The sequence below is a fragment of the Melozone crissalis genome, unplaced genomic scaffold, assembly GCF_028551555.1.
Source record: "Melozone crissalis strain CALT ecotype California unplaced genomic scaffold, PUWL_Pcris_2 ptg000215l_1, whole genome shotgun sequence".
Taxonomy (NCBI): Eukaryota; Metazoa; Chordata; class Aves; order Passeriformes; family Passerellidae; genus Melozone; species Melozone crissalis.
In genome coordinates, this window is record NW_026535978.1 from 304,797 (window position 1) to 316,258 (window position 11,462).

Genomic DNA, 11,462 nt, shown 5'->3' on the forward strand with positions numbered 1-11,462 from the left:
TGTTGTACAGCTTGTTTCATCACCTTTGCGAAGTTGCCGCTCTCTCCGGCTCCCGGAGACGAAGAAGCTGCTTCTTCGCGCAAAGACGATTCTGCCGCTCACAGTGCTCTGCGGTGTGCGCCTTCTGCCGAAAGACGTCCGGGAGCGGTGCTTAGCTCTGCAGAGCACCGTACCATCGTCTTTAGCCTCTCTTCTCGTCTACATCTTAGCAAAAAGCTTTTCCACTCTGTCTGGCACGGAGAAACTCTGCCAGCACAAAAAACATCTCCCATCGTGTTCTAGAGGCTGCACGGAGGTCTGCCGAGTGTTTTGCAAGAAGAGAAAGAAAGTTGTCCAAAACAGCTTGCAATCGAATCTTCATGTGAATAGAAAAGGCAGGAGAGTGGTCAGGTACTGTTTTCTCTCACTTGGCAAGCTGCGCACACAATCGCAGTGTTGTACAGCTTGTTTCATCACCTTTGCGAAGTTGCCGCTCTCTCCGTCTCCCGGAGACGAAGAAGCTGCTTCTTCGCGCAAAGACGATTCTGCCGCTCACAGTGCTCTGCGGTGTGCGCCTTCTGCCGAAAGAGGTCCGGGAGCGGTGCTTAGCTCTGCAGAGCACCGTACCTTCGTCTTTAGCCTCTCTTCTCGTCTACATCTTAGCAAAAAGCTTTTCCACTCTGTCTGGCAAGGAGAAACTCTGCCAGCACAGAAAACATCTCCCATCGTGTTCTAGAGGCTTCACGGAGGTCTGCAGAGTGTTTTGCAAGAAGAGAAAGAAAGTTGTCCAAAACAGCTTGCAATCGAATGTTCATGCGAATAGAAAAGGCAGGAGAGTGGTCAGGTACTGTTTTCTCTCAGTTGGCAAGCTGCGCACACAATCGCAGTGTTGTACAGCTTGTTTCATCACCTTTGCGAAGTTGCCGCTCTCTCCGGCTCCCGGAGACGAAGAAGCTGCTTCTTCGCGCAAAGACGATTCTGCCGCTCACAGTGCTCTGCGGTGTGCGCCTTCTGCCGAAAGACGTCCGGGAGCGGTGCTTAGCTCTGCAGAGCACCGTACCATCGTCTTTAGCCTCTCTTCTCGTCTACATCTTAGCAAAAAGCTTTTCCACTCTGTCTGGCACGGAGAAACTCTGCCAGCACAAAAAACATCTCCCATCGTGTTCTAGAGGCTGCACGGAGGTCTGCCGAGTGTTTTGCAAGAAGAGAAAGAAAGTTGTCCAAAACAGCTTGCAATCGAATCTTCATGTGAATAGAAAAGGCAGGAGAGTGGTCAGGTACTGTTTTCTCTCACTTGGCAAGCTGCGCACACAATCGCAGTGTTGTACAGCTTGTTTCATCACCTTTGCGAAGTTGCCGCTCTCTCCGTCTCCCGGAGACGAAGAAGCTGCTTCTTCGCGCAAAGACGATTCTGCCGCTCACAGTGCTCTGCGGTGTGCGCCTTCTGCCGAAAGAGGTCCGGGAGCGGTGCTTAGCTCTGCAGAGCACCGTACCTTCGTCTTTAGCCTCTCTTCTCGTCTACATCTTAGCAAAAAGCTTTTCCACTCTGTCTGGAAAGGAGAAACTGTGCCAGCACAAAAAACATCTCCCATCGTCTTCTAGAGGCTGCACGGAGGTCTGCCGAGTGTTTTGCAAGAAGAGAAAGAAAGTTGTCCAAAACAGCTTGCAATCGAATGTTCATGTGAATAGAAAATGCAGGAGAGTGGTCAGGTACTGTTTTCTCTCAGTTGGCAAACTGCGCACACAATCGCAGTGTTGTACAGCTTGTTTCATCACCTTTGCGAAGCTGCCGCTCTCTCCGGCTCCCGGAGACGAAGAAGCTGCTTCTTCGCGCAAAGACGATTCTGCCGCTCACAGTGCTCTGCGGTGTGCGCCTTCTGCTGAAAGAGGTCCGGGAGCGGTGCTTAGCTCTGCAGAGCACCGTACCTTCGTCTTTAGCCTCTCTTCTCGTCTACATCTTAGGAAAAAGCTTTTCCACTCTGTCTGGCAAGGAAAAACTTTGCCAGCACAGAAAACATCTCCCATCGTTTTCTTGAGGCTGCACGGAGGTCTGCCGAGTGTTTTGCAAGAAGAGAAAGAAAGTTGTCCAAAACAGCTTGCAATCGAATGTTCATGTGAATAGAAAAGGCAGGAGAGTGGTCAGGTACTGTTTTCTCTCAGTTGGCAAGCTGCGCACACAATCGCAGTGTTGTACAGCTTGTTTCATCACCTTTGCGAAGCTGCCGCTCTCTCCGGCTCCCGGAGACGAAGAAGCTGCTTCTTCGCGCAAAGACGATTCTGCCGCTCACAGTGCTCTGCGGTGTGCGCCTTCTGCCGAAAGAGGTCCGGGAGCGGTGCTTAGCTCTGCAGAGCACCGTACCTTCGTCTTTAGCCTCTCTTCTCGTCTACATCTTAGCAAAAAGCTTTTCCACTCTGTCTGGCAAGGAGAAACTGTGCCAGCACAAAAAACATCTCCCATCGTGTTCTAGAGGCTGCACGGAGGTCTGCCGAGTGTTTTGCAAGAAGAGAAAGAAAGTTGTCCAAAACAGCTTGCAATCGAATGTTCATGTGAATAGAAAAGGCAGGAGAGTGGTCAGGTACTGTTTTCTCTCAGTTGGCAAGCTGCGCACACAATCGCAGTGTTGTACAGCTTGTTTCATCACCTTTGCGAAGCTGCCGCTCTCTCCGGCTCCCGGAGACGAAGAAGCTGCTTCTTCGCGCAAAGACGATTCTGCCGCTCATAGTGCTCTGCAGTGTGCGTCTTCTGCCGAAAGAGGCCCGGGAGCGGTGCTTAGCTCTGCAGAGCACCGTACCTTCGTCTTTAGCCTCTCTTCTCGTCTACATCTTAGCAAAAAGCTTTTCCACTCTGTCTGGCAAGGAGAAACTGTGCCAGCACAGAAAACATCTCCCATCGTGTTCTAGAGGCTGCACGGAGTTCTGCCAAGTGTTTTGCAAGAAGAGAAAGAAAGTTGTCCAAAACAGCTTGCAATCGAATGTTCATGTGAATAGAAAAGGCAGGAGAGTGGTCAGGTACTGTTTTCTCTCAGTTGGCAAGCTGCGCACACAATCGCAGTGTTGTACAGCTTGTTTCATCACCTTTGCGAAGCTGCCGCTCTCTCCGGCTCCCGGAGACGAAGAAGCTGCTTCTTCGCGCAAAGATGATTCTGCCGCTCACAGTGCTCTGCGGTGTGCGCCTTCTGCCGAAAGACGCCCGGGATCTGTGCTTAGCTCTGCAGAGCACCGTACCTTCGTCTTTAGCCTCTCTTCTCGTCTACATCTTAGCAAAAAGCTTTTCCACTCTGTCTGGCAAGGAGAAACTGTGCCAGCACAGAAAACATCTCCCATCGTGTTCTAGAGGCTGCACGGCGGTCTGCCGAGTGTTTTGCAAGAAGAGAAAGAAAGTTGTCCAAAACAGCTTGCAATCGAATGTTCATGTGAATAGAAAAGGCAGGAGAGTGGTCAGGTACTGTTTTCTCTCAGTTGGCAAGCTGCGCACACAATCGCAGTGTTGTACAGCTTGTTTCATCACCTTTGCCAAGTTGCCGCTCTCTCCGGCTCCCGGAGACGAAGAAGCTGCTTCTTCGCGCAAAGACGATTCTGCCGCTCAAAATGCTCTGCGGTGTGCGTCTTCTGCCGAAAGAGGCCCGGGAGCGGTGCTTAGCTCTGCAGAGCACCGTACCTTCGTCTTTAGCCTCTCTTCTCGTCTACATCTTAGCAAAGAGCTTTTCCACTCTGTCTGGCAAGGAGAGACTGTGCCAACACAAAAAACATCTCCCATCGTGTTCTAGAGGCTGCACGGAGGTCTGCCGAGTGTTTTGCAAGAAGAGAAAGAAAGTTGTCCAAAACAGCTTGCAATCGAATGTTCATGTGAATAGAAAAGGCAGGAGAGTGGTCAGGTACTGTTTTCTCTCAGTTGGCAAACTGCGCACACAATCGCAGTGTTGTATAGCTTGTTTCATCACCTTTGCGAAGCTGCCGCTCTCTCCGGCTCCCGGAGACGAAGAAGCTGCTTCTTCGCGCAAAGACGATTCTGCCGCTCACAGTGCTCTGCGGTGTGCGCCTTCTGCCGAAAGAGGTCCGGGAGCGGTGCTTAGCTCTGCAGAGCACCGTACCTTCGTCTTTAGCCTCTCTTCTCGTCTACATCTTAGCAAAAAGCTTTTCCACTCTGTCTGGCAAGGAGAAACTGTGCCAGCACAGAAAACATCTCCCATCGTGTTCTAGAGGCTGCACGGAGGTCTGCCGAGTGTTTTGCAAGAAGAGAAAGAAAGTTGTCCAAAACAGCTTGCAATCGAATGTTCATGTGAATAGAAAAGGCAGAAGTGTGGTCAGGTACTGTTTTCTCTCACTTGGCAAGCTGCGCACACAATCGCAGTGTTGTACAGCTTGTTTCATCACCTTTGCGAAGCTGCCGCTCTCTCCGGCTCCCGGAGACGAAGAAGCTGCTTCTTCGCGCAAAGACGATTCTGCCGCTCACAATGCTCTGCGGTGTGCGCCTTCTGCCGAAAGACGCCCGGGAGCGGTGCTTAGCTCTGCAGAGCACCGTACCTTCGTCTTTAGCCTCTCTTCTCGTCTACATCTTAGCAAAAAGCTTTTCCACTCTGTCTGGCAAGGAGAAACTGTGCCACAACAAAAAACATCTCCCATCGTGTTCTAGAGGCTGCACGGAGGTCTGCCGAGTGTTTTGCAAGAAGAGAAAGAAAGTTGTCCAAAACAGCTTGCAATCGAATGTTCATGTGAATAGAAAAGGCAGGAGAGTGGTCAGGTACTGTTTTCTCTCAGTTGGCAAACTGCGCACACAATCGCAGTGTTGTACAGCTTGTTTCATCACCTTTGCGAAGTTGCCGCTCTCTCCGGCTCCCGGAGACGAAGAAGCTGCTTCTTCGCGCAAAGAGGATTCTGCCGCTCACAGTGCTCTGCGGTGTGCGCCTTCTGCCGAAAGAGTCCCGGGAGCGGTGCTTAGCTCTGCAGAGCACCGTACCTTCGTCTTTAGCCTCTCTTCTCGTCTACATCTTAGCAAAAAGCTTTTCCACTCTGTCTGGCAAGAAGAAACTGTGCCAGCACAGAAAACATCTCCCATCGTGTTCTAGAGGCTGCACGGAGGTCTGCCAAGTATTTAGCAAGAAGAGAAAGAAAGTTGTCCAAAACAGCTTGCAATCGAATGTTCATGTGAATAGAAAAGGCAGGAGAGTGGTCAGGTACTGTTTTCTCTCAGTTGGCAAGCTGCGCACACAATCGCAGTGTTGTACAGCTTGTTTCATCACCTTTGCGAAGTTGCTGCTCTCTCCGGCTCCCGGAGACGAAGAAGCTGTTTCTTCGCGCAAAGACGATTCTGCCGCTCACAGTGCTCTGCGGTTTGCGCCTTCTGCCGAAAGACGCCCGGGAGCGGTGCTTAGCTCTGCAGAGCACCGTACCTTCGTCTTTAGCCTCTCTTCTCGTCTACATCTTAGCAAAAAGCTTTTCCACTCTGTCTGGCAAGGAGAAACTCTGCCAGCACAGAAAACATCTCCCATCGTGTTCTAGAGGCTGCACGGAGGTCTGCCGAGTATTTTGCAAGAAGAGAAAGAAAGTTGTCCAAAACAGCTTGCAATCGAATGTTCATGCGAATAGAAAAGGCAGGAGAGTGGTCAGGTACTGTTTTCTCTCAGTTGGCAAGCTGCGCACACAATCGCAGTGTTGTACAGCTTGTTTCATCACCTTTGCGAAGTTGCCGCTCTCTCCGGCTCCCGGAGACGAAGAAGCTGCTTCTTCGCGCAAAGACGATTCTGCCCCTCACAGTGATCTGCGTTGTGCGCCTTCTGCCGAAAGACGTCCGGGAGCGGTGCTTAGCTCTGCAGAGCACCGTACCATCGTCTTTAGCCTCTCTTCTCGTCTACATCTTAGCAAAAAGCTTTTCCACTCTGTCTGGCACGGAGAAACTCTGCCAGCACAAAAAACATCTCCCATCGTGTTCTAGAGGCTGCACGGAGGTCTGCCGAGTGTTTTGCAAGAAGAGAAAGAAAGTTGTCCAAAACAGCTTGCAATCGAATCTTCATGTGAATAGAAAAGGCAGGAGAGTGGTCAGGTACTGTTTTCTCTCACTTGGCAAGCTGCGCACACAATCGCAGTGTTGTACAGCTTGTTTCATCACCTTTGCGAAGTTGCCGCTCTCTCCGGCTCCCGGAGACGAAGAAGCTGCTTCTTTGCGCAAAGACGATTCTGCCGCTCACAGTGCTCTGCGGTGTGCGCCTTCTGCCGAAAGAGGTCCGGGAGCGGTGCTTAGCTCTGCAGAGCACCGTACCTTCGTCTTTAGCCTCTCTTCTCGTCTACATCTTAGCAAAAAGCTTTTCCACTCTGTCTGGAAAGGAGAAACTGTGCCAGCACACAAAACATCTCCCATCGTCTTCTAGAGGCTGCACGGAGGTCTGCCGAGTGTTTTGCAAGAAGAGAAAGAAAGTTGTCCAAAACAGCTTGCAATCGAATGTTCATGTGAATAGAAAAGGCAGGAGAGTGGTCAGGTACTGTTTTCTCTCAGTTGGCAAACTGCGCACACAATCGCAGTGTTGTACAGCTTGTTTCATCACCTTTGCGAAGCTGCCGCTCTCTCCGGCTCCCGGAGACGAAGAAGCTGCTTCTTCGCGCAAAGACGATTCTGCCGCTCACAGTGCTCTGCGGTGTGCGCCTTCTGCCGAAAGAGGTCCGGGAGCGGTGCTTAGCTCTGCAGAGCACCGTACCTTCGTCTTTAGCCTCTCTTCTCGTCTACATCTTAGCAAAAAGCTTTTCCACTCTGTCTGGCAAGGAGAAACTGTGCCAGCACAGAAAACATCTCCCATCGTGTTCTAGAGGCTGCACGGAGGTCTGCCGAGTGTTTTGCAAGAAGAGAAAGAAAGTTGTCCAAAACAGCTTGCAATCGAATGTTCATGTGAATAGAAAAGGCAGGAGAGTGGTCAGGTACTGTTTTCTCTCAGTTGGCAAGCTGCGCACACAATCGCTGTGTTGTACAGCTTGTTTCATCACCTTTGCCAAGTTGCCGCTCTCTCCGGCTCCCGGAGACGAAGAAGCTGCTTCTTCGCACAAAGACGATTCTGCCGCTCAAAATGCTCTGCGGTGTGCGTCTTCTGCCGAAAGAGGCCCGGGAGCGGTGCTTAGCTCTGCAGAGCACCGTACCTTCGTCTTTAGCCTCTCTTCTCGTCTACATCTTAGCAAAGAGCTTTTCCACTCTGTCTGGCAAGGAGAGACTGTGCCAGCACAGAAAACATCTCCCATCGTGTTCTAGAGGCAGCACGGAGGTCTGCAGAGTGTTTTGCAAGAAGAGAAAGAAAGTTGTCCAAAACAGCTTGCAATCGAATGTTCATGCGAATAGAAAAGGCAGGAGAGTGGTCAGGTACTGTTTTCTCTCAGTTGGCAAGCTGCGCACACAATCGCAGTGTTGTACAGCTTGTTTCATCACCTTTGCGAAGTTGCCGCTCTCTCCGGCTCCCGGAGACGAAGAAGCTGCTTCTTCGCGCAAAGACGATTCTGCCGCTCACAGTGCTCTGCGGTGTGCGCCTTCTGCCGCAAGACGTCCGGGAGCGGTGCTTAGCTCTGCAGAGCACCGTACCTTCGTCTTTAGCCTCTCTTCTCGTCTACATCTTAGCAAAAAGCTTTTCCACTCTGTCTGGCACGGAGAAACTCTGCCAGCACAAAAAACATCTCCCATCGTGTTCTAGAGGCTGCACGGAGGTCTGCCGAGTGTTTTGCAAGAAGAGAAAGAAAGTTGTCCAAAACAGCTTGCAATCGAATGTTCATGTGAATAGAAAAGGCAGGAGAGTGGTCAGGTACTGTTTTCTCTCACTTGGCAAGCTGCGCACACAATCGCAGTGTTGTACAGCTTGTTTCATCACCTTTGCGAAGTTGCCGCTCTCTCCGGCTCCCGGAGACGAAGAAGCTGCTTCTTCGCGCAAAGACGATTCTGCCGCTCACAGTGCTCTGCGGTGTGCGCCTTCTGCCGAAAGAGGTCCGGGAGTGGTGCTTAGCTCTGCAGAGCACCGTACCTTCGTCTTTAGCTTCTCTTCTCGTCTACATCTTAGCAAAAAGCTTTTCCAGTCTGTCTGGCAAGGAGAAACTGTGCCAGCACAGAAAACATCTCCCATCGTGTTCTAGAAGCTGCTCGGAGGTCTGCAGAGTGTTTTGCAAGAAGAGAAAGAAAGTTGTCCAAAACAGCTTGCAATCGAATGTTCATGTGAATAGAAAAGGCAGGAGAGTGGTCAGGCGCTATTTTCTCTCTGTTGGCAAACTGCGCAAGCAATCGCAGTGTTGTACAGCTTGTTTCATCACCTTTGCGAAGCTGCCGCACTCTCCGGCTCCCGGAGACGAAGAAGCTGCTTCTTCGCCCAAAGACGATTCTGCCGCTCACAGTGCTCTGCGGTGTGCGCCTTCTGCCGAAAGACGTCCGGGAGCGGTGCTTAGCTCTGCAGAGCACCGTACCTTCGTCTTTAGCCTCTCTTCTCGTCTACATCTTAGCAAAAAGCTTTTCCACTCTGTCTGGCAAGGAGAAACTGTGCCAGCACAGAAAACATCTCCCATCGTCTTCTAGAGGCTGCACGGAGGTCTGCCGAGTGTTTTGCAAGAAGAGAAAGAAAGTTGTCCAAAACAGCTTGCAATCGAATGTTCATGTGAATAGAAAAGGCAGGAGAGTGGTCAGGTACTGTTTTCTCTCACTTGGCAAGCTGCGCACACCATCGCAGTGTTGTACAGCTTGTTTCATCACCTTTGCGAAGCTGACGCTCTCTCCGGCTCCCGGAGACGAAGAAGCTGCTTCTTCGCGCAAAGACGATTCTGCCGCTCACAATGCTCTGCGGTGTGCGCCTTCTGCCGAAAGACGCCCGGGAGCGGTGCTTAGCTCTGCAGAGCACCGTACCTTCGTCTTTAGCCTCTCTTCTCGTCTACATCTTAGCAAAAAGCTTTTCCACTCTGTCTGGCAAGGAGAAACTGTGCCACAACAAAAAACATCTCCCATCGTCTTCTAGAGGCTGCACGGAGGTCTGCCGAGTGTTTTGCAAGAAGAGAAAGAAAGTTGTCCAAAACAGCTTGCAATCGAATGTTCATGTGAATAGAAAAGGCAGGAGAGTGGTCAGGTACTGTTTTCTCTCAGTTGGCAAGCTGCGCACACAATCGCAGTGTTGTAGAGCTTGTTTCATCAACTTTGCGAAGTTGCCGCTCTCTCCGGCTCCCGGAGACGAAGAAGCTGCTTCTTCGCGCAAAGACGATTCTGCCGCTCACAGTGCTCTGCGGTGTGCGCCTTCTGCCGAAAGAGGCCCGGGAGCGGTGCTTAGCTCTGCAGAGCACCGTACCTTCGTCTTTAGCCTCTCTTCTCGTCTACATCTTAGCAAAAAGCTTTTCCACTCTGTCTGGCAAGAAGAAACTGTGCCAGCACAGAAAACATCTCCCATCGTGTTCTAGAGGGTGGACGGAGGTCTGCCAAGTATTTTGCAAGAAGAGAATGAAAGTTGTCCAAAACAGCTTGCAATCGAATGTTCATGTGAATAGAAAAGGCAGGAGAGTGATCAGGTACTGTTTTCTCTCAGTTGGCAAGCTGCGCACACAATCGCAGTGTTGTACAGCTTGTTTCATCACCTTTGCGAAGTTGCCGCTCTCTCCGGCTCCCGGAGACGAAGAAGCTGTTTCTTCGCGCAAAGACGATTGTGCCGCTCACAGTGCTCTGCGGTGTGCGCCTTCTGCCGAAAGACGCCCGGGAGCGGTGCTTAGCTCTGCAGAGCACCGTACCTTCGTCTTTAGCCTCTCTTCTCGTCTACATCTTAGCAAAAAGCTTTTCCACTCTGTCTGGCAAGGAGAAACTGTGCCAGCACAGAAAACATCTCCCATCGTGTTCTAGAGGCTGCACGGAGGTCTGCCGAGTGTTTTGCAAGAAGAGAAAGAAAGTTGTCCAAAACAGCTTGCAATCGAATGTTCATGTGAATAGAAAAGGCAGGAGAGTGGTCAGGTACTCTTTTCTCTCAGTTGGCAAGCTGCGCACACAATCGCAGTGTTGTACAGCTTGTTTCATCACCTTTGCGAAGCTGCCGCTCTCTCCGGCTCCCGGAGACGAAGAAGCTGCTTCTTCGCGCAAAGACGATTCTGCCGCTCACAGTGCTCTGCGGTGTGCGCCTTCTGCCGAAAGACCCCCGGGAGAGGTGCTTAGCTCTGCAGAGCACCGTACCTTCGTCTTTAGCCTCTCTTCTCGTCTACATCTTAGCAAAAAGCTTTTCCACTCTGTCTGGCAAGGAGAAACTGTGCCAGCACAGAAAACATCTCCCATCGTCTTCTAGAGGCTGCACGGAGGTCTGCCGAGTGTTTTGCAAGAAGAGAAAGAAAGTTGTCCAAAACAGCGTGCAATCGAATGTTCATGTGAATAGAAAAGGCAGGAGAGTGGTCAGGTACTGTTTTCTCTCAGTTGGCAAGCTGCGCACACAATCGCAGTGTTGTACAGCTTGTTTCATCACCTTTGCGAAGTTGCCGCTCTCTCCGGCTCCCGGAGACGAAGAAGCTGCTTCTTCGCCCAAAGACGATTCTGCCGCTCACAATGATCTGCGGTGTGCGCCTTCTGCCGAAAGAGGTCCGGGAGCGGTGCTTAGCTCTGCAGAGCACCGTACCTTCGTCTTTAGCCTCTCTTCTCGTCTACATCTTAGCAAAAATCTTTTCCACTCTGTCTGGCAAGGAGAAACTGTGCCAGCACAAAAAACATCTCCCATCGTGTTCTAGAGGCTGCACGAAGGTCTGCTGAGTGTTTTGCAAGAAGAGAAAGAAAGTTGTCCAAAACAGCTTGCAATCGAATGTTCATGTGAATAGAAAAGGCAGGAGAGTGGTCAGGTACTGTTTTCTCTCACTTGGCAAGCTGCGCACACAATCGCAGTGTTGTACAGCTTGTTTCATCACCTTTGCGAAGCTGCCGCTCTCTCCGGCTCCCGGAGACGAAGAAGCTGCTTCTTCGCGCAAAGACGATTCTGCCGCTCACAATGCTCTGCGGTGTGCGCCTTCTGCCGAAAGACGCCCGGGAGCGGTGCTTAGCTCTGCAGAGCACCGTACCTTCGTCTTTAGCCTCTCTTCTCGTCTACATCTTAGCAAAAAGCTTTTCCACTCTGTCTGGCAAGAAGAAACTGTGCCAGCACAGAAAACATCTCCCATCGTGTTCTAGAGGCTGCACGGAGGTCTGCCGAGTGTTTTGCAAGAAGAGAAAGAAAGTTGTCCAAAACAGCTTGCAATCGAATGTTCATGTGAATAGAAAAGGCAGGAGAGTGGTCAGGTACTGTTTTCTCTCAGTTGGCAAGCTGCGCACACAATCGCAGTGTTGTAAAGCTTGTTTCATCACCTTTGCGAAGCTGCCGCTCTCTCCGGCTCCCGGAGACGAAGAAGCTGCTTCTTCGCGCAAAGACGATTGTGCCGCTCACAATGCTCTGCGGTGTGCGCCTTCAGCCGAAAGACGCCCGGGAGCGGTGCTTAGCTCTGCAGAGCACCGTACCATCGTCTTTAGCCTCTCTTCTCGTCTACAT